A 26,267-nucleotide genomic window follows, 5' to 3' on the forward strand; every position below is an offset into this window, starting at 1 on the left:
TCAGTAATATATTGATTTGAAGAGCAGAAAGTCAAGACACAGGCTGAAAGTAGAGCTTTATGTATGGATTTTTTTTTTTTTAATTGCAAGCAGGACAAAAGAGGAAAAAGCTTTAAACATCAGTGAAATTTTCAGCAGTATCTTGGTTTACACCTGGAATGAGAATTGAAGGTGGGGATTAGAGGGGGCTTCACTGCCCACATCTGTTAGAATAGCACCATAAAGGTAAGTGTGTAAGATTTTGATTACGTTCTGCTGCTGCCTTGGTTTTCTGTGAAGACCGTACATTTTTATAGTGGCAGATTTCATTGAAAAGGGTAAAATGGAATTGGGCAAGAATCTCTGTGACTGCTGAAACCTGAAAAATATTTCCAACTCCTGGTGAAAGTTTTCAGTCGAAACAAGGTTTTTCAGCAAAAAATGCAGATTTAGTTACGGTAATAGTTTCACAAATATATGTCACTTTTGCCAAATTGTTCTTCTATTAAAACCAAAAATATCTCCCAAATCAGGTAGATCTTGAAATCTGACAATTCAAGGGGGTTTGCGTTTCAAAATTGCCTCTTTAAAACACTTCAAAATTGAAATAAAGTAACCCCTTCAGATCAAGTTCATGTTTAGTTTGGACCCAAGCTAGGTAATTATAATTTCCTGCTTTGCTGGAATTTTTGAAAGACGTTTGGATTGGATAGATCCAAACCCACGTTCTCCAGTTTTTAGAGACTGCTGCAAAGTCCAAGTCAGTTATTTACATAGTTCAGCTTCTGAATATGATCCTACCCTTATTCAAGACAACAGAAATCCTTTATATCACCTAAGGTGATGGAAGTCCTCTGTGCTTTTTGTGCCACAACAGACAATATTTTGCGTAAGTGGGACATCTTTCCTGTTACCAGCAGGCAGAGCCATGAAGTGGAATGCCAGCTCTTCCAGCTTATTGAGAATGTCCTTGCTTTATTTCATTAGATCAATTAATCTTTATCTAGCTCCGTGGTTATGATGTGTTTTCTATACTCACAAATATTTCTCACTCAAGATGATCAGTGTTCATGATGCCCAAAGTAGTCATGTGTATATATTTGTACTCGCCCTGTGTTTATGTTCCTTAGCTGGGTACTCTACTAACAGTAGAGAATACTGTTGGTTGTTACTTAAGCAGTTACCACCCTTACGGGACAGCAAATTCATAAACCCTTTTTGCCTCAATTCAAGTACCTGCCGTGGTGCTTGGAGGGGTCTGCTGAGGCCTTCTGGAGGCACGGAGATACCGTAGGAAGCGATTGCAGACACTTGCAATTTCTGCCTTATTTGTCTTGCCAGTAAATGTCATTAAGCCCTTTTTATGAAACAAGTTTAATTAATTCACTTGAATTTAATGACCACATTGCAATAGTCTGTCACCCATTTACAGCATTATTTTTTGAATGTACACAGCCCTTTTAAAAGATGAGAGCTGGCTTTGCTAGATCAAGTTGTCATTACGTTTAACTAGGTCTTTAATTATAACCAGATGGATGAATTATTTTAATCGCTGCTATATATCTTAACAGTAGTTTGTACATTGACACAAAGTTGAGAACATCAAACAGAAATTAAATGCTAGAGCAGGAAAGCTGCCAACCTCTAAGGGAAGCAGTTGATCAGAACCTGTCATCTTAAAAGGCTCAAAGAATGCAAAACAAACATTCAGGATTAGTATCCTAAATATGGTTTATCAGCCCCACTCTTCTCTGATAATTCATCTATATCATTTATTTTAATACTTTGCCATGCGTAGCTCAGACTCTGTAATTAGAGAGCTTCAGGTATTCGCTTCTTCCTGCCTTTGAAATCGTTTGCTTTGAGGCTCTTCAGAGAAAAAGATACAATTATTACAAGGCTATTTGATGCACAGTACAAAAGAATATTCATCTGGAACTGTCCCTTTGTGTATAACAATCGACTGGAGTTCATCCTGGCACCTACCGTCATTTCCACTCTTCTCATCAGCCTGACGGAAAACAAGGAAAGGGCTTCCAGGCTGAGATTGTGTTGCTCTCAAGAATAAGAGACCACGGATAAAAGCTGGCTCTACACAGGCATTTTGCTGCCTACTAGCACTTTATTTAAAGAGAGAGAGAAGGAACCGTCGGAGTGCTGGTAAAGCTTTTTTGCATACCGTGTGTCACGAAAAACTTGCTTGCGCTGGGTCCCGCACTGAGAGCGCACAGCATCAGATAAGATGCTAGGAAGCCTGAGCTTCCATACCATGCCCGCAGGGGAAAATCCCTCATCCAGTTGGGAAGAGGCTTAGACACTTTTCCCGTATTAGCCCCTCTTTTCTGCTTCTCGGTACGGTGCTGCAGTCTGCCTGTCTCTAAATCTGGGGTGCAGGTTTAAGAGGTGACGATGGGGAAGGGCACGAAGCTGGGTGCCTGTGCGTTCCTGGTACTGCGGCGGAGAGCAGCGATGCGCTGCGGTCCGTCGTGCCACGCGCCCATGCCCCTTCGCGGGTCGGAAGCTGTCTGGCGCTGGATTTCTGCGTCTCCCCTCTTGCTGTAAGGAAAGAATTAGGAAGGGGGTTCAGGAAGTCTTGGTACTGTCAGCTTTTGAGTAAAACCTCCAAAGGGAGTAGAATTAAACTGACACCAAGTGATTTTGTTAGGAACACCCGGGGTGATTTTGTCTGTTTGATGTCTGATTATGCAGCAATTACTTTCTAATTATGGTGTTGATTTGAATGAGATTATTGTGCTCTTGATCAAATGCAAGTGCTGTGATAAAACCCACTGCATTTGTTTGTTTTCTGGCTGCGTAATAATGATGTGGTAAGTAGGATTATATTATCTTTTGAGAATGTTTTGCATTTATCGGCTATGGTCCAACTATGGCATTTATTGTTTAAAACAGTAAGCAGGTATCTGTGAAAATCGGTTGAGTTATAATATTCCAGTTTCACTTTCTCTTGATTTTGAATTATCTTACTCTGCTGAATAAAAGCAATAACTTATACTTTATGTAAAACACTATTTTAGATGTAAAAAAGCCCTCAACCGTAATATGCTTTTCACTCAGAAATCTTTCTCTCCAGCCAGAGCCAAAATAACCCTTGCTGCAGGAGTGCTGTAGAATTATCTTCAAGACCAGATTTTTTTTTTTTTCCCCGCAGACGTTTCCCTCTAGAAATTTAGGAAGTTTAGAAAAATGTTAGAACTCAGGAGCTGCTTTACCTACCCTATGACAGACTTCCTCTAGGATACTGGATGATTCTGTGAAAGTCAGTTCCAAAGGGCATTCCGAGGACTATAAATACCTTGCAGATCTGCTGGTCAGACTCTCTGTGCCTAACTTCCCTGAGTGGGTAAGCTCATGAGGTGGTCAGGTAGTGTAAGTTTTGCAGGTGGGAATCATAATTGTATCTAAGATAGGTAAAATGCGCTTTTTACTTTACTTTCTCGTTATTTCCAAACTTTGCGATGGCAGCGATGGCTGTAGAGGTGTTTAGAAGGTACCAAGAGTGATGCTCTGTTGTGCAAATCACTCTGAAAAACACCGGCGGGGTTCAGCTGGCGAGAACGGCAGCACGTACAGGCAGAGGCGGCCGGGCCGAGGGGGGTGAGAGGAGGGGTGGAACACCCAAGCAGAATGACCAGTATGAACCTAGCAAATGCCATGTTAGTTATCTAAAAATTCATCTCTCTAATGGATAGTTTAAAAAGGCCCAGAGCCCGGCATGCAGGAACTTGCATCTTTGACAACTAACTCTTGAAAACTGAGAGCTGCTTGCCACCTGAACACTTGCCTTTCCAAAGGATATTATAAATGCTTTCTCTCATTCGGTTCTCCTTTTTCTGTTCTTGTAGTTTGTCCACACTTGAAAGCAGAACAGGCTCAGACTTCCTTGCTTAATTACTGAAACACTGAAGCAAATGTCAGCTAGCTAGTGGATATCTGAAAAGGAGAGGAGAGCTTAATGTGCTTTTACCTGCTGCCTCCCAGAAACCAGCAGGAGAGGTGAGCAGAAATTGGAATTTCTATTCAGGGCTCCGTTTCAGTATTTACTTTGACATTTACCTTCACAGATTTGAAGACTCATGCAGGTTGGAAGCAGTCTCTGCATGTCATCGGGTCCACCCCTGTGCTCAGAGGCAGGCCGCTTTCACAGTTAGGTCTTTTTTTGTTCAGAGTCAGAGTAGAGTCAAAGTTTATATACCTTTAAATCTGATGGTTTATATCTGTAAAAGGAAGGGAATAAAAAGTTCAGAAGAAAACCTTTGATCCGGGAATGATGAAATATTCTTGATCAAAGTAGAATATTGTTGACATTCTTAAATTGGGACACTTCATTAGAATCTGTCTGACAATAAAACGCATCTGCTTGCAATACCATGGCCTCTTATCAGAGTTGTAGTTCCAGCTGCTGATGCTTTGTTTTTCCCGGTGTGCCATGCTTCCCGAGTTACACGTCTAATGGTGTTCCTTCTTCTCCTCATGTCTTGTGATCATGGCTATACTATTTTTCTAAAATTAAATATGTGCTCTTGCCAGTCTCTAGTGCTCCTTGAATCTTTGATCTTTCATGGCTCTTCTAAAATAGCACAGGAGCTCCACAGTCTCCTTCCTCCATGCATATTGGTAATTCTGGGGAATCAAGGAGTTGCCTTTTGCCTGACAACAGGATTATTGTTTTAGACAGACTTTTTCTGTTCAAAGTCAGAGATTTTCATAAGCCCTTCCTACGTCTTCTGTTAGATAATTGTGGTGGATGGAAAGAGTGTCGGGGAGTTAGCCCTTTGTCTTTCATGAGAAGGTGGATGTTTAAGTGCTCGTACCCACGAGGATCTCCAGCAACAGGGAGTGCCTGGGTTAGACAGCTTCTGCTGGGGAGAAGTATGGAAACGGACCAGATGCAGAGATTTTCCATGTCAGACTTGAAAGCTAGTTTCATCTGTGATGTTATTGATGCCACTGTTAAATAAAAGCAGCTTTGAGATTCCCTGTTTTCACAGGCATTTATACTTGCTGTGATGAAGAAGTGCTTACTGGAACCACCCGAAGGAACAAAGAGAGCCCTGTCTTTTTTACACTGCTTCGTGTATGCCGGTCCGTGTATTGTAGTGCCCCAAAGGGCAGACTCTGCGTTAGCTCACCTACGGAGTAGCATGTGAATTTACACCTCTGGGCCTCAGAGTGCCCACTGAATGATGATGGCTTCCTTATGTCTTCTGTCCTGTTTTTCATTTGGCCGTTCCTGGAACTGGCCAGATTTGCACACTCACAAGGTGCATTAGGGCAGCGGGACAAAGGAGCTCCTCCTGTCCGCTGGGCCAAAAAAAGAAAGTCAAATAAAACCTCCATTCATGGGATGAAGGACGATGAAAGGCAGAAAGGAAAGATGACACAAAGCTGACAGCTGTGGCACACGTCTCCTCTCTTAGCCAGGAAAGCTGACAAGTAGATTGCTCAGGACAGGCACTTACAGGTTACCCTGTCAGCTACTTGAATGCCTTGTCTTTTATCTGCCACCTTCATAGGAAAGAACAGAGGGAGCTTGTGCCCATCTGATGAGCTGGTCCATACTGGCACATCGTCAGCTTTAGCAATGCATGAACACAATATAGTCCAAAAGCTGCAGTTGGGTTACTGAAATCTTTCTCTTCTCTTTTCTTGCATACATGCATGCGTGAAGACACGTACCTGCCCAAGCAGCTGTATGCCCTTGAAAAGTCCTATTCATAGAAGTAAAATTCTCCCTCCCATCAGAATTGGTCTTTTTTTGGTCTCGTAAAGCCCCACTCCGTGAGTCACTGCAATGTGGTGTGACTTTATTTGTGCGGGATAAGTCCTGCAACGTACAGAGCTCGTTCAGGCTGTATGCGACTCCAGTTCTTTTGCCTTGCTTCTGCCTCCACCGAAGAGAAGGACAGCGAGGACTGTGACTTCTTCCTCCGAACATTTGAGTTTCATGTAAAAGAAAAGATTTGTGTCTAATCTCAGAATGAGGGAGAAAGACCCGAAACTTCCTTTTGCCTATACCTGGTGCAGCAGCACGGGGTGGGGGGCAAGCGTGTGATCTTCTCGCTATATTCATCCTAGTGAAAACTGACCACGCAACTCAGCAGAACTTGCCCAAACAACCTGAAATTCCAGCATTTCCTAAGTGCAGTTGTTTGATGTTGAATGTTGTCTTAAGATGGGGTATATGTTGGAGGTGACACAGAAACCCTAAAATTTAGTTTCAAACTGATAATTGTCTTGTTTGTAACCTAGCCATATTCAAATTTCCCCAGAAAGAACATTACTTCGTTTGCGCAATTTCAAGTTATTTCTGACCCTGACCGTGCTAGAGTTATTTGACCTGGCAGCAAAATTACTTCATTCTCTATCCTTATTTACAGAAATGGCTTAACGATCTCTCTGCAAAATTCAGCCTGAGATCAATATAAAACTTGGAAACGATCAGCCCTAACAGTTGCAGCTGTTTCAGTCATACCCGGTTCTAAACAAGGACGTGCTAGGTAACGTTACCTACCGTTACCTTTAAAATTAAAGGCTTACTCTACTTCCTATTGATGTCAGCAGTAAAGATACCGCTGCTTGTAACGAGAGCAGGTAGAGTTGAAGGCTCTGTTCAAGAAAAAACTTAAGTAGTTGTTAAATTTTGAGTTGAGGCAGGATTCAGTGATGCATGAGCCTCAGGTGTTTTGCCTGAGTGCAATCTAGGAAGGTAGGTAATGACCGCGACCGTAAATATTAAGTACTATCTAGAACTTGATTGTAAGTCAGGACTTGTAGCAGTTGACTCTTGGGACTCTACAGATGTTGATAAAAATAAATGCTAAGTAGTGAGTCTTTCAGCAAATGTAGTAATTTCTTTAACACATCATCCCATTCTGCTTTTCTTCTCCAGAACTGTGTAGTCAGTGTTTATAGAAGACTAAACATGCTGTGTGGTACAAGATTAATTAGTAAACAATTATGATACACTTTGAAGAGGAGAAGGGTTGAGTATGATTGTGATAGAGATACATCTGTGGGCCATGGGCCATTCAGAGTATTGCCAGTAATTAAAGATATGTTCTCTACCGCTTCAGTAGCTCTTTTTTAATTAGCTTGTATAAATGTATATATCTGCGGTATCATCAAGCAATTTTCTCGAGCATACAGGTTTTGTTGTTACAGATTATTTGAGATGATTGCATATAATGTTTTTTGTGGTTGCTTATTAAATGAATTTAACTGCCTTACATTCTCAATTGCTATAAATCAGTGTCACTCCAGGCCAGGGAGCTGTGCTGATTCACACCAGGGAAAGCTGCATTCAGTGGGATTTTCTGGATGTTGTGATCTTTTATTGTCAGTCAGTGGAGTGTGGTCAGGCCAAGAGACTGTGCCCCTCGGCACTTGAGAATAGAAAGGAAAAGGCGCTTATTTTCCTTGGGCTTTCCAAGGTGTACCATGTGCTTTCCAGGTGTCAATCATACTGATGAGGAATAACATTCCTTTACTCATTAAAACACTCAAAAGCAAAATAGATGGTCTGCGTCTCAGGAAATCTTGGTTTCAGCTCCATCCCTTTTATTGCTGTGCTTGAGGAACGCATTCACAGCCCAGGAAAAATGACTTGTATTTGGAGTGCTTGAATTGGTCAGGAGCGCTCATAAATAGTCACAGCAAAGCTGTGGTTGTGCTGCTTGAGGAAAACAGCACACGGCCACAACAAGGTAAAGCACAGAAAGGGAAGTTTTGTCGGAAAGTTGAGGCTCCTGCTGGCAGGACCACACCTTTGAGAAGCCTGGCTTGGCTGGTTGAGGTCTGTGGGGTAGATGTAACCTGCTTAAGGGAAGAAAAGCAAAATCTATTTATTAAAGTGCTTAGCAGGAAAAACATGGTGAATCTCTGCCAAGGGGCAAGAATTTAGATGACCTTGGCTGCAATAGGAATATATTGTTCCCATTCAGCAGAGAACAGAAACAAGGAGCTGTGCTCACTCCAATGTCAGAAAAAAATGTGTTCAGTACATTGGAGAAATGTCCAGAAATAGTTCACCTTAGTGAAAATATTACTTCTGGAATATTACCAAGGTCAGCAAGACCCTGACTTATCAATCCTGTTAATGTTCACATAAATTCAAGCTGTCAAACACTAACTTGTCCAACCAAGATATTATAAAAGACTTTCATCTATGTCTCCCTTCTCTGTATTTCTTTCCTTTTTTGCACACTTGCATCCTTCTCCCATTGCAATTTAGAGGTTCAGCCTGTGGCAAGGCAGGAATTCAAGGCTTTAGATTTTTCTAGGCCTTAAATGAGGCAGAAAAGCTAGATTCTGCAACCTCTTAAAATAATACGTGATTCCCAAAATGTCCTCTGAGTGTAGCCACGTTGGTGAGCAGGGTATCAGTGTCTTAATGATGAACTGTTGGATAACCCTCTGCTGTAGTTACTGTTCTAGTGAGGAACGGTAATGGGTGAGGGTTCAGCATATAGAATGTAATTCTGTTAGAGTTTGGTTCTGCAAGGGGCCGGACAGCTTGGCTCTGAATTAGCGAAGCAAGTTAATGCTTGTTTAAAATGAGGCATACAATGTGTGTAACCTGTGTAGGTAAAGGAAACTCTTCATAGGCTCAAAGAAATTGAATTTGGCCAGAACAACTGGTGAGAACGCAGTCAGGACAACTCTGTTGCTGCTCCCCGGTGTACTCGCTTACATCTGTGTGAAGCACATCGCCAGTCCACTAACGCTTTCTACACCTGGCCCGCTCCTTGCGCCTGACAAATGTCCCTTGTGCCACCACGGGGAAGAACGGCAAAGGCGCTCCCTGTTCCCGTAAGCGCTGTTGGGCAGTCTGGACGTTGCTCTGCACTAGAGCACCCTCAAGACTGCTCTAAATTATGTCAGCGATGGTGCTTGTTTAAGCACAAAGGCGTTGATTTAGGTCTGTGGACCTTGACCCCTCGGTCTTGGTGCCAGCCCCACCACGGCAGGGAATCTTCAGCTGCCTGTTTGCAAAGAGGCTGAACAGGCGCTTTGCTGTAGGAGGGAAACTGTCGCAGTTAAAAGTTCCTTATAAAAGTATAGTTCACAAATCCGATGTGGTCTGGTCTGTTCTTGAAAGTTCATGAACTGATTTGTCGTTTATGGAAGAGACAATAAACAACTTGCACTTTTCTTTCTTTGTTTCTCTCTCTCTCTTTCATACTGCTTTAAAACAATAACTACATATATCTGAAAGACTGATAAGGAATGAGAACCCCGGGGGTACTGGTGACATTTCACAGGATGAAGTTAAGAGATAACTGACCTAATGTGACAAGTGTCTTTTTTCAAGTCTTTGCTAATAGCAGTAACCACTTAGGCTCCTTAGGTGTGTGTCAAATGCCATGGGCAGTCAACTGAATCATGTCAAAAAGCTGCCTCTCATGGCTAAATAGTCTCATATCAGCACAAAGCCCTGTAAATCCACCAGGTGGACTTTAATCATTTTGCTTTCAATGGATTTGGGTTAGCGAGAAGTGGCTGAGAGGCTAATATTTCATCCACCGCGGCTGTGAGTGTTTCATTGCTGCTCGGTGATGCCGACTGTCCTTTTAGCTGTACAGCGTGGTTCGGTTTTTCTGTTGTTTGTCCCTTGGACCCGAGCTGCTAACAAAGCTGGGCGAGTTTTCTGTTGCTTTTCACCGGACTTTAGTCATTCTTGACCAACACTGATTTTTGAAGCGCTGTGCAGTTGAAATCCTTTTTGGAAGAGTTGTGGGGTAAAGTTTTCAAGCGTAGGGCTGGGATTTACCATAGAGTATAGCTGAGATCCTGTATCTGTGCTAATGTGTTGACCTTGCAGCGACAGAGCACTTAGTGACTGGCACTAATGAATTTGCGCTTGTATATCAATAACCCCCTGGGATCTTAAGCCTGAGAGGTAAACTCGAGGCAGACCAGCAGGCAATTTGTGCCCGAGGATGGTAATAAAGTGTTGCATTGCCATTTTATTTTCTGTGCTCAGATTCAATTAGACAATCCTAGACCAGGCCTCCATTTTTCTTGGTGCTTTACAAACACATACCAGTGGAGTCCAAAGAGGTTCTAGTCTATTTGTGTTGACACAAGTTAACAAGACAGATGTTATTCTAGGAGCAGAAAGGAGCTAGCATTAAAAAAAGGGACTGTAAAGTGAAGTTTCAGGTTCCTGTGCAGGATTATGCTTAAAAATGAGTACAGCAAACAATAGTGAAAAGTTGGAGATATCTTTAAAAAATTCTGCAGTGTAAACATTCATATGTCTTGGGTATTAATATAACTGTTATGGAAAATCATTCCTTTACAGCTTTCCCCTTCTCTTTTCCCAGTTTCCAGTCTTTTACCTACTGCCCTCCAGTCCTTGCAACTTCCCCTAGAAGAGGAATGATGCTAGCTCTTTCTGATAATGTCTAAAGCAGGAAAATCCTGAGTTGTTTTTGGCTGTTCCCCAGAAGTAAGTCAGTCACAAAATGTGGCAAGAAAAATCAGTGTGAGTTCCTTTGAACACTGGCATACCTTCTCTTATCCTGGAGGCTTTCTTAGAGAGTGACACTCACTCTGTGTCTTTGTTTCTCCTAGAGTCAGTATTTTATCACTTGGCCTACAAGCTGCCCACACCTGTGTGTAGATGCTCTCTTCTTTACTCGGCTGTGCTGCAGTAGAAGTCACTGCTCACAGCCTGTCCCAGCTTCTGATCGTTGCCTCTCTGCTGGAGCTACTGATCCCACAGCAGAGGAAGACAGCCGCTCATGTGAGCAATCCCTAATCTGGCTCAATCCACGTGAACCAGTTTAGTTTGTCTTCACTGACCTGGTTCATTTTGAATGTAGTGGCTTAAGAAGTGTTCCCGTGAGCAAGACCACCGTGGAGGTTGTGACCTTTAGGAGAGATGGTGGTGGACGCTGAAGAGGAGGAGATGATCACCACCTTCCGCTGTTTGCCAAACCCGCGCCTCTCTTCACTCCAAAGGTGTGCCAAGTGCTCCCTCCTACAGCTTGGGGCCCCAAGCTGCCTAGTCAAAGTCAAGTGTTTCTGTAGTCACTGGAGCAGAAGAGAGCTTAAAGGGAGGGATTTGAAAGCTGATAGTAGAATGGATTTGTCTTGTTTACAATGAATCCTTTCCATGCTTGAGAAGCACTTTGCAAGAAAGCATGAAGGTGCTCATTTGGAGCAGTCATAAGTGGGCATGAGGCTCTTCCCACTGGCCAGTGGGAGCTAGAACCTGTCTGTAAGTCTGTGATATATGGTAATGCAGGTAAGAATAGGCCAAGAGGAGCCTGAAAATGAAGATAAGTAGTCTGATGCAGTGTAAGAGGAGGAACCAAGAGTTTGCCCATGATGACCCTTTCCTTATTATTTTCTGTTCTTGGTGCAAATATTTGAGATTTCAGGCACTTGTGTGCTAAGTTTTGGTCAATGCAGGCTTTTTTAATGACCGTGACTTTCAGCCTATTCTTTTTCTTTCTGTCTGTCTTTTTTTTTTCTTTTAAAACTCATCGTTAGGAAAAACATAACTACATGAACAGGAAAAAAAAAAAGAACCCTTCCTTTGACAAATTGGAAATCTCCAAAGACTTATAAGCCAGCATGAAAGATTGACTTAATGGAGCAGTATATTTTTGATACAGTAAGGAGCCCCCCAATCCTCTGATTAGACCGATAATATAGATTTTCTAGAGATTAGCAAAATCTGAAATGCATTAAAAAAAAAAAAATCCAGTGTGACAAAACAGTTTTGACAGCATAAATGAAACCTAAAGCAATGTAAAATGTAATTACTGCAGCTATCCTTGTGACCCGCCAGCGTGTGCTGCCTTGCTCTGGCCTCAAGACAGCTGGGCTTATTTTCCACCTATTTATTTTTCTGCATGTTTGGCAAGAATATTTTTAGTCTATTCATTTGCTTTTCTTTAGTACCCCTTTTATGGTTCCTCTGTATTCCAATGTGGGCTTTGGTGAAAAGATAAAAAAAAAAGGGGGGGGGGGGCAGGACTGGAAGGTTATGATGAAGGTACAGGAAGTTCAAAGACAAACCGGAATCAATCTCTTACTGCCTTTTCACGTGCTTTGGTGGTAGGGCTGTGCGATTACTTTATTTAACTTGCAGAGGTCCCAGAGGAGTGCTGGGTTTTATTTACACTCCAGTGGAATAGTGGGGTCCTCGCTGGTATTAGGAATTCACAGCGCTAGGGCCCGTGTGTCTACGTAGTGAGAGATGGTTTCTGCTTTGAAGAAACCAAGTGACCATGAGACAGGAGAGGAGGAAAAAGACTTGGAAGTCCCAAGTTCACGCAGAAGATGTAGGAGCGTTGGGCCAGTGCTTTACCCTCCAAATAGCACTGCTTTCCAACACGAGGTGTCCTGGCATCAGGGACATGAGTGTTGGGAATGCGACTCTACCTGCCAGTGCTTTCTTCTGAAAAGCCTCTTCATATCTGGTTTATTTTTTTGCCAAAGGTAGCGCAGTGGATCTACGGAATATTGTATTTCACGTGTCATATTTATGCCCAAAGAAGCAGTGCTGATTTGCTTTTCCCCATGCTGTCATGGTGAGAGAAAGATAATTGAAGACTTACTGTGATGGAAAGAGAGCTTGAACACAGAAGTTTCCGTGGCAGGGTTTTTTTTGTATTTTTTTTAGGTTTTTTTCCCTCTCTGCAAGCTAACGTGCAATTGTTGTGGTGCGACTGGAGGTGGTGCATTTTACCTTAGGGATGATATGAAGATCAGAAACTTGCTATGAGGTAACTACCTTGCATCAGCGAGCAAGCCAGTTTTGAGCTGGCAAACTTGGGGAATGAGTTTTTGATCCTTGAGTCACCTTGTCTTCCTAGCCACTGTCACAGCAGAGAATGCTAACTAAATCAGCCAGCAGATAGCTCCAGATGCTAAACCACATTTTTTAAAAATAACCCCAGGGCCAGTTATTTGGTGTTTTGGGGAGGGATCGTAGATGGAAATGTTATCTGGCTCTGGGACGGCATCTATCGGAGGTATTTGCGTGGCTTCCATTACCACGGGATCTGAGCAACCTTGTAATCGTCGGCATGCTTATCCCGCGGCGCTCCTGCGAGGAGGCAGAGTGCTGCTGGTGGTGGCAGTCGGGGTGAGCCGCTGCCGTTCGCCCCGAGGTCTGTCGCAGAGCCTGACAGCCCGACGCTGGCTGGCGGTTGAGCACTCAGAAGCATCCTCCGGCGTGGTCGCCAGCACAGCCCGGGGCTGTTCACAGGGCCCTCGTGGCTGAGTTTGATATCAAGTCTTAAGAAAAATTGCAATTGCTCTAGTGGTATTAGCTGGAAGCTAAAACACAAGTTCTCCAGATGTTTTTGACCTCCAGAAAGTTGGCAGCCCTCTGGTTTTCATGGGCCTTGCTTCTACTTCCATCCCCTTTTCATCATAACTTTTAATTAAAACTGCTCATCTGTGTGGCACATACAAAACTTGGTGCTGGTAATGTATCCTGTGATTTTTTTTTTTTCTTTTTTAATGAGTTGTTTCTTGTGTCTCTAGCTCACTTATAACTTCTGATGGAAATTTTGCAGGAAAGGGAACTCTCTTTGTGTCGGTAAATGGCTAGCATGATGGGTTTCCAGTACTGATGTCAATACATTTATGATAATTTCTGTAAGTACTTCTACTGTACCATGATTCTAGTAACTACAGTAAAATAAATGCCATGCCTGGTCTATGCAATATCATTAATTTAATTGAGAACCCAAAGATAACCAGAGCTCAGCGTAACTGGCAACACTAGCTGCGTTTTGCATGGTTTTACATTTATGTATGTTAATACAGTCCAAATGGTTTTATTGCCCTGGAATTTAATGCATTTTAGATTTGCTAATCTCTCTAAAATCTATACATCTGTTTAATCAAAGGATTAAGGCTTCTTTAGTAAATCAAAAATATACTGCTCAATTAAGTCAATCTTTCAAAACAGCTTATAAGTCTTTGGAGATTTTTAACTTGTAAAAGGAGATTTTTCAAGCAGGATTTACACTTTTATAACAATGCAGGTAAACAGACAGAAATACAAAATAAATGGACATTACAAATAAGTAACGCCCTTGCAGAGAGGCACGTTTTTTTCACCAAAGTGTATAACTTTGGAGATGCTGATGTTGTAGGTGAGGTACAATCAATTCATAGGGACTTGTGAACTTTATCCTTAAATTTTTACTGCATAGATTCAGGCTAGTGAGGTCTGAGACGAAATTCACCCCAAACTTGAGATACTCCTGCAGAAATTTTCGTTACCTATGATAGGTTGTTATATCTGATACTTTGAATTGTCAGTAATGGTGTTAAGAGGGGAAAAAAAAAAAACCTCTCAAGTTTTGAGAGAGAGAGAAATCTTCACACTTCAGGGCACAAACTCAGCATCTGTGTAACAGGGACTGGGCAGAAATTTTCTGTGTTGGCAACTGTAATTCCACAGTCACCAGTGGTGGGTTTTAGTCATGTGAGGATTCATGGGAGCTCATGAGTGTCAATAAATTCATTTCCCCAAAACCTTTCAGCTGTAGGGCAAGTATAATTTCTTCACTTTACAGGTAGAGACCTGAGGCACAGATCCCCATGCATTGGTGGGTACCCGTATGCTTGAAAGCTTTCAGGCAGAGGTGACTTGCCCAAGGTCACATAGGAATGCGGTGAAGTGGAGAACTGAACGCAGCTTTTCTGAGCCCCCACGTAGCACCCAGACTTCTGGACCACCCATCGCACCTTCCTCTGAAACAGCGGTTGTAGGCTGCTCCCAGATGCAGGCTGAAGTTCTTACATGAAGTGGCTGAAGTCAGTAGGTTCCTTTTCAGGGATGTCCAAGGTCTAGGTATCGGTGGCTGCTGTGTTCCTTTCCCCAAAGTCTTCTTTCAAGCAGCTTTGCCACAATTCACCGTGTCGTCGGTATCCATCAGTGTTGTTTTACTGTGGTTGTGCTGCAAAACAGATAATGCCTATTAGAAACAGCAAAGTTTCTGTGAACTGCCTTAGAGCTAAATTATTTATTTCACACATGTCTGGGAAGGAGAACAAAGAGCTAAGCCCAATGCATAGCAGCCCATATAAGAGTCATTTATTTGTGTTGTGTGCCAAAACAGCGCTGCGTTCGATGGGGATGAGGTGGCAATATGTAAGTCAGCGCTCACAAACATGGTGTTGCTAAGTTTGACTGTAATGCCTTAGGAAAATTAATTTGCTGTGCAGCCCCTGTGTAAAAATTATTATAGTAGTTGCAATAGCAAATGCAGTTGTTAAGGCTGAGTTCTAATCCCCACTCTGGGCTAATAACTTTTTGCTAATAACTTTCTCAAATTCTTTTTGCTCTGAAATTTTCCGTGTTTGGTGTTAGCCCTAAGGTGAATTTTTTGGAAAGTCTGAGAGGATTTTGAGTTATGAGAGCATGAATAAAATACATTTTTCCTCCTTGTGCTTTAATGAAAATTTTGCATTCTGAAAAGTCTCTGAAGCTGGAAACTTCAGATTTGTTTTGTAGCCCTGAGTAAGGAAAGAAAGCAGCATAATTGATGTCTGCAGAATATCCTGGTTCACGGAACTGCGAGAGCTGTGGTGACTGTGTGTGGTCACAGCAACTTTAAAGATGAAGGATGACATTCTGAAAAGTATCTAACGATTTAGGCCCGTTTCAAAAGCAACATTGACATTTAGGAGATTAAATGTCATAGAATCTCGTAGGATCGAGGCACCTGCATGCCTGCCGCTCTTGAAAGTAAAAGGCTGTTTTATCAGAGCTGGGCAAGGAGTGTTTCTCTTTTCGTGAAGCGTGGGGTTATTTTGATCCCCAAGTTGGACGAGGAGCCCGCTAATACACTACAGTTACGCAGCCCCCATGATGTGCCCCAAGCTAAGTCATACAGAAGACCATGGTGTAGCGCTGGAAATGTGTAGTGAGGGATTTCCCCTCTGCGCAAGGATGGGAGTCCTCAGCTACAATTCCCATGAGGGTCTGTGTGCTTAGGGGTGTAGGGTTGACTAGACTTAGCTTGAAATATTCTGTATACCTGACAAAAAAATTGAGCCACTTTGGTCCAATCTACACCTCTGAGTCAGAGGTTTGAAACATTGATCTTAAATGTGATGAGTAAAACAAAAATACTTTTAAGCAAATCTTTACATGGGAAAGTGTTACAATCTATATCTGACTTTAGGCTACTTATACCATTAAACACGCTTTATTTTTAATTTCAATGATATCATAAAGGGCTTCAGCTGAACTCCCCTTGAGCTTGTCTCTTAAAGCCTTTGGGTGCCATCAATACCAGACGCACAAAAAGTGCTGCTTCAGTGGCTCCTGTGGACTTCCCACAGCTGTCAGCGAGGTCTGAAAAGAGTCTTTTCCATGTTGCAGAAACAAATCTGCGACTAAGTAGATTCACTGCCTGCGTCTTCTGCTGTCTTTCACTATCCTGTTCTCATTTCTGCCTTTCCAGTAGAGGTCCCTTCTCAGAGGAGCTGAATTTCCACCAAGGAACTTGGCTACCAAACGCAAGGTGCCTTGGTCTGTTAATGAAGCCTAGGTGAAGGCTGCTAGAATTAAAAATGTTTCTTTTAGTGGTGCCTCCATTAGAGCTGCGTTAGGTGTTGATTCCTAAAACATCAGACCTTTACAACGAATGAAAGAAGTCATTGAGATTTTGCAGTTCTTAGAAATCCCCCTATGCTTTAAATAATTGCAAAAATCAGTGCTAGAATAATATGAAAGCTGAGGAGTCCAAAGTTCAGAGCAAGGAGGGTCCGAAATATGTGGTTTGTATTGCTAACTCAGCCATGGTACACATACACAGAGTGAGACTAGAAGGCATTTTCCAGTTCAGTTTTCCTTGTTAAATGTAATGTGTTACTGTTTATTATTTAATCTATGCTTTATTGTAAAGCTGTATTGTACACAGGATGTATAATGTGGCTGAGTTAATACTGTGGCTGGAAAGTTCATTTTTAGAATTTTTTTTTCACTTCTGGCGTTTTTTTTTTTCTTTTTTGACCTGGATTTGGTGACGGCTTTTACATTTTCATCTATATCATATGCAGAAGAATTGAATGGCTTGAACGCATGCTGGAGTGCTCGCCCTGGGACCAGCAGGAAATAATTCTCCTCTGGAACCCCGCGCAAGTGCTGCTCCCAACTGAATTAGCTGAATGGGCCTTTGACTGTATTAGATTCTTTTGTTTTCTCCCTCATTTGCTGGGTGGTGAGGGTCAGCTTCATTTTACTCGCTGGAAGTAAGTTAAACACGATGGCTTCGTTGATTCTGGCTCCCCTAGTCCAGAATGGATGGTAATGCGCGACTTTCTCAAACTGGTCTGGTGTCCACCGAACAGATGATGCAAAGTTTCCTGCCAGCTTTCGTGGGATTTGTTCAAACCATTCCTTCGGATCAGTTTAGGGGCAGTTAGAAAAATGATCAGAAAAATCACTTTGGGAAGGGACTCCCACATTATTTGACCAACTCTATGTGTACGGTATAAGGAAAAATGTATCTGACCTGAAACTTTGTGACAATAACAATTAAGTGATTAAAAAAAACCTCTTGTAAATGAAGAATGCACAAACATCAGCCACTGAGAGACTCAAAACACACAGTGAACTGAATTTTTTTTTTTTTTTTTTTACCAATGCCTATATTGCTTCCTTCTCAGCAGGTCTGTTCCTTGAAAATTTTAGTACATAACACCTTCCTTTCCTTGCATTTCTCGGACCCTGTATGTCATGCATGTTTGGGCTTTGAAATCCTGGGGTTTTTTATTTTTCTTAGGACAATTTCCGCCAAGACCTTTGCAATGAATCTGGTATGCATCATAGCTGCCATGTGCTAAGCAGCTAAATTGCATTACCAATTGGGGGAATAATTATCAGCCTCAGATTATGGCATTATTAGCGCCTTAATACTGATAACTCTTAGCAGTTCACAAGACCATCAAATGTTTTCTTTTTAATACTGTCACAGATTTTTCAGCGAGCACTGGAGATAACATGACAGCCCAATAGAGTTTGATGTATGTGTCTGGAGAGGGGGAAGAAAAAAAAAAAGTTGAGATCCTCCAGTCAAACCAATGTCTTTAATGGCTTCCCTAGATTAGAATAATCCCTATGGGAAATCCACTATGACAACAGTTCTTATACAGATTTTCCGATTTTCCAGTCACTGCTTCTGTGCCACAACCATTCTTTGAAACTGTTTATGTTAGTGAAAGGCCACATTCTCAGCGACTTCTCTCTCTCTTTTTTTTTTTTTTTTTTTTTTAAAGAATGTGTTTTAACTCCATTAAGAAGAGTTTGAAGTTCTCACTTTCTTCCTTGGGCATTAGTGTGCCTATTAGTCCTGTATCTTCTGAATGTTTGACAACGTGAAGAAATGTAGAGGTCAGCTCTGACTCTCGTATTAAAGGTCGTCCTAGTGTTTGCACTTAAGTACAATATTTATAACATGGGTGATTTCATGCATCAGCCCTTTAGGGGATTGAAGAATTAGGCTGCATGACAGAAGGCCAGGCAGTAACAGTACTAAAACACTAACTAGTGGTGATTTAAAATCAAAACGAGAGAACAGATTTGCAGTCTTGAAATCAGGCACACGTATTCTTATTTAGATGTAACTGCAATACCAGTCTAGCACTGAACAGGCTCTTTTCAAAAAATAAGACCCAAGGACAGATTCTTAAAACGGGGAGACTTTTTACAGAGCGCAGATTATTTCAGCAGTTTCTTGTTGCGGGAAGAAGTTGTCATTTTTGATAATGACAGGAATTTAAAGCTACGGGGGAAGCTCCAAACTACTAGGGGGGGAAAATCCGTGAGAGCGAGCAATCAAAAGACTGGAGTATTTCTGTGGGTGTCCACTGAGACCCAAGGTCATATGTTTGTAGCATCGTTGCATTTAACCTTTGTACCTTTGGTTCAGGTTATATGATCAGCCAGAAAGCTGTGAACATGAAGAAGGTCATACTACTTTTTGCATCCCTGCCACTAAAAATACTGTTGGAACACGTTGCCATGGCCACAGGTCATAGATTGTCAAATTCAAAAGGAAGATTCGACTTCTCCTGCTCTCTGCCAGTTGCGTGGGTCTTTTGGCTATTAGATGGTCATTTAAGTAGCAGCTTCTCTTGTTCCCAGTTTGATTTGGTGGTTGCAGCAATCAGGTTGATTCATTTGTGTTCAAGACCTGTGTTTCTGTATGGTAAGTCGCTCTGAAGCACTTTACAGTATTTCTGTAGTGTACATTGTTATTGTAGCACCCTCCACTGGCTTGTCTACCTACTTTGCCTCTCTGAAAGAGTAATCCTTAGGTATGTCATGTGCAAAGCATCAATTCATTCCCAATTTAGAGTGGTATCTCAGGCACTGTGCAAATGCTAGTGTTACATTGAGGTTTAGCTAGCGAAATGTAATTCAACACATTGTTAGGAATAATAACGATTTGAGACCCAAATTCATGATCAAAGGCTATGTGGTCCGAGATACTTTAGATATTTAGTAAAAATAATAGTTTGACCTGAAGGAACAGAGAGGTGGTGGTGGATGGTGCAGTACCGTTGAGGGCTGCCCAAACTGCTACCAGTGCCATGTTATCGCTAACCAGGACTCAAAGGTGTTATTCAAAAAGATAGAATTGCAGCGTTGTAGATTGTGATTAAGGTCTGCTCCTTGGAAACGTGACTAATGACTGTCTTTTAATTGTACTCTGTATTCTGCTACTTTTGCATCTTGGTGCTGGTGTTGGGCACGGTGCCGCCAAGGCCGCACAGCAGTGTATCTTCATGACTTTGCAGATCAGCTTTCCGGGCAGAGTATGGTCATGTTTTCTACATCAAGCTCACTTGCTAGGCATATATCTCTCATCCTCCTAATGAGCTTTACGCAACAGCCCAGGGCCTCTTTACAATTTGCACGCTGCTAGGAAACAGGTCTGCTGGCAGCCGGGAGCAGAGCTGCCGGGTGACATCTGCCCGGTCACTGTCTGCCACAGTGGGATGGAGATGAAAACGGGAGGGTCTCGCTTAGTCCCGTGTCACTGTGCTCTTGGAGTCAAAATGCTGCTCTCGGTTAGCGATCCGCTGGCAGGAGTCCTGTTGCCGGTGGTGATGGATATGTGAAATCAAACCACCTTCGAGGGGTTAAGCTGTGGTTTGTTGTAACGCTTTGGAAGGAGAAAGTCAAAGTTACCAAAATAGTTTTCAATCAGAGCGTGGGGCAGGGTCAGCTCTGGGTGTGGTGACCTTTCTGCTCTGACCACTACCCAGCGTAAAGTTTGACTGTATTGATATAATCTCAGGGGTGTTTACATGGGAGGCTATAAAAACAATGTTGCTCCAGCAAATTTTCGCACTTCAATTTGTTTTAAGAGTTAGTTAAAAAAAAAAAAAATCAACATTTCTTAAATTCTCTTTCTCACAGACAGGTCTGCCTGAATGAAACAAGCAGTCCCACAACGTTATTTTAAGCTGCTTTTCCTGTTTCCCACACATTGCAGTCGGCAACCTTTGCCCAGGGCAGGATGACCGTTGATTAATATGGAAGACCCGAGTCCTGCCTGTAGCGGTAGGGATGCTCGAGCAAATAGGATGTTTGTTCCACTTGCAGGCCAAGGAAAAAGGAATTTCTGGAATGATCTGGGTAAAAAGTAATTGTTTCTTTTGGCAGTCTCACTTGGACAGTCCTTGAGATGTTGTGTGGTGGTTCTATTTACACCAAGAAAATTCAAGCAAACAGGCTGCCCTGGGCTATCAGGATGGCTTAAGTTTCCAACATATTTTTCCTGTATATCAAAAGGTTGGATCTTTGCCATGCAATCATTTTACAGACCCGTGAGTGGAAAGCACTCCAGTTGTGGTCAGTCTGTTTTCTAAGTTCTCTAACTACTGCTTTTCCAGGAATGGTCAGTGCAGCCCCTTATCAAATGAAATACCTCTAAATTTGTTCTTTCTCGATCTCATTCTTTACAAACAACTGCCCCTTCTGAACTGTTTTTAGTGCTTACAATGCTGTTATATTCATTTAATCCTTGCCACCTTTCATGTGTATAATTATATAGCAATGACCAGGCTCTACACGGCAACGGTACTAGCAGTTTTCATTGCCCTCGGTGTTGTTCAGCAGAGATGCACGAGTCCTGTCATGCAGTTCCTCCAGCATCTCGGTATCACTGCGTGCCCATCCAGTTAATGCCTAGTGGTTTGCTGACTCATTCTGGATTTATGAGTTCTGGAGCAAATTTCTTGAAGAATAACATGCCAGGGTTGTGAATGGTCATTGAGGATACTACAGTGTTTTCTTCCCTGTAGGACACATTGCATCCAGGAGGACGACAGGGGTTGAGGAAAGTTAGCTTTGACTGAATCAGATGAAGCTGAAAGAAAAGTTAGGGAAGAGCAGACCACTCTGAAGAGGTCTTCCATCCACTGTAACACAGGTGATGAAAGCTGAAATCTGCAGCTTGCTTTCTCTTTTACCATTAGTCACAGACCCAGACTGGTGAAAGGAAAAAGAAAGCCAATTTCTGTTGATACTGTAGGACCCACTAGTGCTGGCTGTATGCTGGCTGGTCCGTGTCTTGGAGAGTTTACTCAATTATACAGGCACAGGACACAACCTTAACTATACCTCACCCACCCTGTCCCCACTCCTGCTATGGCTTCAATGTCAGTATCTCAAGGACGTGCTTGGGAAAAAGTCTTTTGGTTGTCTTCCGAGTTGTGCTTGTGCTGTGGGAGTATTTTCACAGCTTTTCAGGCTTGCTTTTTGTTGTTGCTGCTATGTTAAAATTAAAGGCCTATTTCCAGTTTGTTTGGGCATAGGGCAATTTATACAGGTTGCCCTGAGCAAGTCCTTCCTCTCTGCCCTTCCCCACCCCAGCCCTGTGTGCTTTCATGCCTCCTGGGGCAGTTCAAGGTTTCTGTTTTGATTTCTTGTATGGAGCTGATCAAAATTCCTGTCTGTGACCCTCTGTGTGTTGAAGATAGTGTGTTACCATGGGCTGAAGAGGGAAGAAATAATTAAAAAAGAAACCAACGCAGTAGCTAGCTTCCATGGGAAATATAGGAGAAATGTTACAATTATTTTTGAGTTTTGCACGATGTCAACAGGCACCCTTTGGTAGCATCTATGGGAGAGATTATAGTTCCAGGAATCATCTCCAAGCTTTATTTATCAGGGAAATAGCAAAAGAGTTGTTCATATTGCCCATAAACAGGCTTCCGGTGCTTCAGACTGATGTTTGTTCGTTCTGTTTACACCGTGGTTAAAACAAAAATGAAAGTCTAAGATGTGAATCAGCTGATGAGTCTCGCTTGCTGCGTTCAGACCTGGGTAGCTGGATGAGAGAGCAGAGCACGGTGCTTTGGACCTGTGCCTGGCGATTCCCAGCTCTGCCATCCAGCCAGGGATGACCTTAGCTGAGCCGTGCTTCTCTGTGCCTCCGTTTCCATGTGTGTGAAAAGTTAGTCACCATCCTGATTTTTTTTTTTTTTTAAGTATATTGACCCCTGCTGCTGAAAAGAGCCAGACACTCCTCTTCATGATTTACCCAGGTGCATGGGATAAAAGCAGGCTGCCTTGGAGGAACAGGCTCCCTTCTTTGGGGAGCTCGGTGTTGCTGGAGGTGCATGACTGTCTGAAGTGTTTACATCCTGGACTTCTAAAGTAATATCTGTAGGCCATCACTTTGGCTTGAAAATTGATTTTATTAGGTGAAAATGAAAATGAACTGAAGAAATGAACTGCAAGCCACATTGCCGCGCTTACAAAATGCGTTATCCAGCCTTACGTGCCCGGATGTAATGAATACGCAGAGACCACCTACTTTGAACACTCCTCTGATTTTCCAGTTTCTTTAAAGTCTAATAATATTGGCAACGCAGGATGAAAGCAATTGTGAAAAGTGAAAAAGTCCTTGTTTGCCTATCCTGTCATCTGGGGTCTGTTTCACTGAAGCTGAAAATGAAGGTAACTTGCCTTAATGCTGTAGGACAGCTTTTAGTCTAATTGAACCATGCATCGGCAAGAACCCAGTATTGAGCCTTCAGTCTCGGGTTAATCCCTTTTATTGGCTTGGGTGCAGGTTATCATCCCTTCTTATCAAACAAGGACCCCTTTCTTCTTGCTCAGGATCAGAACTAAAAGCCAGTTGAGAAAGAAATGACAAATTCAAAGCTTTAAGCCTCCCCGCCCCCCCGCCCAAAACCCACCCTGTGCATCCACGAGGTGTTCTGCGACACACACACTTCAGCTGCAAGGCTCGGGCGCATTTTTGTTGCTAGGAAGCTCCCTCCCTCCCTCCCCTTTCAGCTGTGATTTTTGTAGCAGGAGCTTCAAAGTGTGCGGACTTGGTTCAATTGTTTTGCCCAGCATTTGCCGATCAGCATGTCAGATTAAATTTATGGGCAGTTGACTAGTGCTTAGTATTTGAACACCTGCTTCAACCTCCTCTTCTGGCGTAGCTTTTTGAGCAGAGGTATGTTAAAGTCACCGATACCGAGTGTGGGGCAGTAATATTTTTTTAAGGAAAATAAAGATGGCTTTGGGGAAAAAAATGATAAACAGTTCTTTTGTGCGAGGCAGCTGGTCAAACTCCAGGATCACAATTGTCCTTTCTGACCTTAAACTCTAGGAATCTGCTTAAACTAACCCGGCCAAAAATCCCCCACATTTATTAGTGAACTGTTTTATCGTGATTATAGGTCAAATAACTTGAGAAGTAAATAAAAAGATATACTCTGCATGTTTTAAATACGGGTAAAGATTTTTTAATGAATTAATATGAAATCTTCGACAAAGACTGTCCTATATGTACTTCCCATTTCACTGGTTTTTGAGAGTCACTTATTCTGACACCCTACTCTAAAAATAGTTTAAAACTACCAAAAAAAATCCTACTTTTTTTCTCCACACTCAATACCTGCCTTGGTCTTTCGAAACAGCTTCTATAATGAGAGCAATATTTTAACAGGTTTTATGACAACAGACAAGAGGAGAAGAGGAGGAGAAATTAGACTTATTAAAGGTCAGGGCAGTCTAGTAGTGGATATTATAAAATAAGATCGTTACAAAGGCCTGAAACCTTCGTGCTTCCGCAGTAGGGTTTCTCGTACTTTCCTCTGAAACATCTGGTCTGTGACTCCCAGAAACAGGATACTGAGCTAGATGAACCGTGGGTCTGATCCAGTTTGGCATTTGAGTTCCCCCTTGCACACTCCAAACTCCAGCAGTCAACAGCGATTTGAGGTGTGTGAGAAGTGTATGACCCAGCAAAATTTCGGTGCCTCTGAAATAATCTGATCCTTTGTCTGTTTCTGGGATGTTCGGCCAAATTCTTCCCACCATCTGTTGTGTTGCCTTCAAGACGCTTTCCCTGCAGGTGCCCTGAAAGAAAAGGTTGCAACATCTTTAAAAACTTTCTTTCATTCATATTGTTCTTTGGTAAAAGCATAGCATGGCTGGGATCATTTTTTCATACAAAACAGCACAATGCCTGCTGGCCTGGGTACCCAAAATATAGTTTTATTGTTGTGGAAAGGCCTTAATGAGGAAGAAAAAAACCCTATTTAATAAAGTGCATCAAGTGCCCTTGGGAAAAATTAGCACACAATGACTTCTTGTGCCGCCAATTGAAACAGCAGATTGGTGTAGTGATAGGCTTTACAGGAAATATTAAAAAAGCACAGATGGCTCAAGTTTACATGTTTACAGTGGAGCTGGAACAGCAGCTAAAACCTTCCAGTATAGTATAATTTACTAGAAGGTCATAGACCTAGTGGTTAAGAATGAACCTGAAGACTATTGTAAACACACTATTAGGGTTTGTGGAGGTTTAATCCCAGCATTTTTCATTCTTTTCTGCAATATTAGAAGCAATTGGCTGCAGCATTAGTGAAAAGAGATACTTGAAGCATGGAAAAATGTGACATTCCGTTGGCGAACGTGGAGCTGGGCTGTTGCAGGGAGCTGGAAGAGGGTTATGCAATCGCTACTGTTACTATGTAATTAGAAGCTCTTTGGCACTAATCTATGATTCGGCTCACAATGTGATTAAAAAAAAAAAAAAAAAAGTACTGAAAAATGCAACTAGAAACAAGCTGCTTCAGCAATTACGAGAGTATCTGCTATGCCCGTAAGAGTTGTGGTTCACAACTCTGTGAGGAAGGCTGGCCAGAGAAAGAGATGCCCAGGGGATCTGGGTTTAAGTCCTTGCTCTGCCACCAGCTTCCTACAGGGCCTAGGTCAAGCCACTTAGGATGTTTTCTTATTTAGGTAACTAATGAAATGCTGCCTTTTAAAATTTTTTTTAATTTTTTTTTTTTTTTTTTTTAAGTTCGTTGCATCTCTGGTGGGATCTAGTAGAAATTTGACCGCAGCAGATAACAGGGCACTCGGCAGGGATGCTTCAAACTCCCTGGGCATACTTTTCATCCTCTAACCGTGATAAATGTCACTTCTTTTATTCTTCCTCCTCTTTGTTCAGACTGTCAACTCTTCAAGGACAGGAATTGTAGCATCCAAAACTCAGACAGAAAATGGATTTTAAGAAGGCCTGTTGCAGGCTGTAGTGTAAGATGGTAACCTGGGGTCACCAAATGGACAGGCGAGCCTTTCTAGGAGGGGACAAACTGCCTTTACTGACAGGTGTCCTTTAAGTATGTGATTTATGTGGTTTGTTCCCTACAGAAATCGGCAACCTTGGTCAATCAAGCATCTGCTTAAGTTAATGACATTTTGACTTGGAACCATGTTCTGCCTCCCCTGTAGTTTGAACGATTTGTTTACTTAAACCAATCCCAAACCCACAGAAATAGGACAAGCAGCTAACCTGGCCCAGACAATGAAAGTAACTCAGAAGTAATGAAAAGCTCTAAACAAAAATACAACAAAATCTAGCTCATGTATTTCCTTTCATGACCAGTTTTCAAAGCACTACGCAAAGCAGTTCAGTATTGTTATCCCCTTCCAAAGATGGACAGACTGAAGCACAAAGAAGTGAAGTAATTTGCCAGAAAAGTGATAAAGTTTGGACTTGGAAGGATAAAGTTTGGGCTCAGAAATAGGTATCTTGATTTCCCAGTCAAATGTTCTGCCCTTTGGACCAGAACCATTGGGTTGCACTTAGTGGAGTCTTTGCGTTTTCACGGTATAAGAGCTCAACTGGTGCAATTAAATGTCACCGATTGAAACAAGGCAATTAAATGTCACCGATTGAAACAAGACATCATTCCAGTTGCTGTCAGCCCAGGAGCAGCTGTTTTTTGGTTTGTTTTTTTGG

Source organism: Pelecanus crispus, chromosome 3, assembly GCF_030463565.1.
Source record: "Pelecanus crispus isolate bPelCri1 chromosome 3, bPelCri1.pri, whole genome shotgun sequence".
Classification (NCBI taxonomy): Eukaryota; Metazoa; Chordata; class Aves; order Pelecaniformes; family Pelecanidae; genus Pelecanus; species Pelecanus crispus.